The 2,092-nt window shown below is 32.7% G+C and overlaps 1 pseudogene; it reads left to right on the top strand.

Annotated features, from left to right (window-relative positions):
- Window positions 1-1,152: 1,152 nt before the first annotated feature.
- Window positions 1,153-1,615, top strand: LOC108521373 (ubiquitin-conjugating enzyme E2 N-like; annotated as a pseudogene).
- The last annotated feature ends 477 nt before the right edge of the window (window positions 1,616-2,092 follow it).

Raw genomic sequence — 2,092 nt, 5'->3', positions numbered from 1 at the left:
GTAACTATATGTTAAAATTTCGATTAAAATTGCAATTTCTAGGAAACCTGATAAGTGGAGAAAAGAGATAAAACACATACATACAAATTTTTAACTGTTAAAATATCCACAGATAATGTAAAATCATGATAACTAGCTATATAAAACTTTATACCAATAAAGTTAAAAGTCTTGAAATTGATGATGTTTCTAGAAAAAATGTAATTCATGCAAATATTTTCAAGAAATAGAAAAATTAAGTTATTATTAATTGATTTAAATTAAAGTAAGAGAAAAGGGGCCACATTAAAAAATGGTACCCCCTCCAGAGGTTTTATAGCAGGTGATTTATTTGAAGGTATTACAGAGTAACTAATTATCACCCCTGTATGGTGTTATAGGACTCAAAAGGCTATGAGCTCTTTTTGAACTCAACTCATTTTGTAAACATAATATCTCCTTGAAACAAAATGCAAAATATTATTCATTGTTTTAATCTTATTTATACACACAGAAATACTTGCACTTAATAAAATACTACTAATTCAAACACAGAGCTATAATTAAAGAAGAATTCATTATGAGCTAGTAGGGTTTTTTTTAGTTCTTGAAACTTCTACTTATGTAGTTCATCACATCAAGAGAAAAGGAAGCAAAACCATATGATCATCTTGGTAGATTTCAATGAGGCATATGGGAACAGAATTAGTACCTATCCCTCCTATAACATAGTTAATGAAAAGCATAAATATTCTTAGATTCATATGATGAATCATATCTATCTAAAATTTAATTATGAAGTAAATACAACTTAAAGATGGAATATAAAATGTTCTTATTAAATTCTAGAGAAACAAGAATATAGTTACTATCATCTCTAAAATTTAACTTTGTAAGTTATATTTATTATAGAAAAAAATAAAATTCTCAAAAAAGACAACAATGTACTCAAATAATATGGTGTTCAACCTGGAAAATTTAAGAAAAATGACTTGACTTCAGTTTCAAACTACAAGATGTTCATTAACGTGGTGAGATTAAAAATTGTTTTAAAATCCCGTGCACATGTATTTCCTATATAGCTGTTTAATACATAATTAACTAATATTACATTTTAAGTAGAAATAAAAGTCTAAAGTACTGGACGAGACCAGAGGCCAAACTCAGGCTCTGATGGCCGGGCTACCCTGCAGGATCATCAAGAAAACCCAGCATTTGCTGGCAGAGCCAGTTCCTGGTATCAAACAGAACCAGATGAGAGCAGTGCCCTTTATTTTCATGTGGTCATTGCTGGCCTTCAGGTTTCCCCCTTTGAGGGAGGGACTTTTAAACTTGAACTATTACTTGCAGAAGAATACCCAATGGCAGCCCCTGAAGTACGTTTCATGACCAAAATTTATCATCCTCATGTAGACAAGTTGGGAAGAATATGTTTGGATATTTTGAAGGATAAGTGGTCTCCAGCGCTGCAGATCTGCACAGTTCTGCTATCCATCCAGGCCTTGTTAAGTGCTCCCAATCCAGATGATCCATTAGCAAATGATGTAGCGGAGCAGTGGAAGACCAACGAAGCCCAAGCCATAGAAACAGCTAGAGCATGGACTAGGCTATATGCCATGAATAATATTTAAATTGATCCAATTATTAAGTATGCATCACTTCTCCTGTTCTGCTGAGACTTCTTCCTTTTTGTTTGCATTTAATGGACACAGTCTTAGAAACATTACAGAATAAAAAAGCCCAGACATCTTCAGTTATTTGGTGATTAAATGCATATTAGCAAATCTATGTCTTGTCCTGATTCACTGTCATAAAGCAGGAGCAGAGGCTAGACGTATGATCTGGATTGTTGTGAAACATTTAAAAGCAGTGGTCCCTCCCCGCTTTTATTCATTTCCCCCATTCTGGTTTAAGTATAAAGCACTGTGAATGAAGGTAGTTGTCAGGTTAGCTGCAGGGGTGTGGGTGTTTTTCCTTATTTTCTTTCTTTCTTTTTCTTTCTTTCTTTTCTTTTCTTTCTCTTTTCTTTTCTTCTCTCTTTCTTTCTTTCTTTCTTTCTTTCTTTCTTTCTTTCTTTCTTTCTTTCTTTCTTTCTTTCTTTCTTTCTTTCTTT

The sequence above is a fragment of the Rhinopithecus bieti genome, unplaced genomic scaffold (genome assembly GCF_001698545.2).
Source record: "Rhinopithecus bieti isolate Rb0 unplaced genomic scaffold, ASM169854v2 scaffold_59971, whole genome shotgun sequence".
NCBI classification, from domain to species: domain Eukaryota; kingdom Metazoa; phylum Chordata; class Mammalia; order Primates; family Cercopithecidae; genus Rhinopithecus; species Rhinopithecus bieti.
The sequence above is the reverse complement of the archived record's forward strand: the minus strand, read 5'-3'. Positions and strand labels throughout refer to the sequence as shown.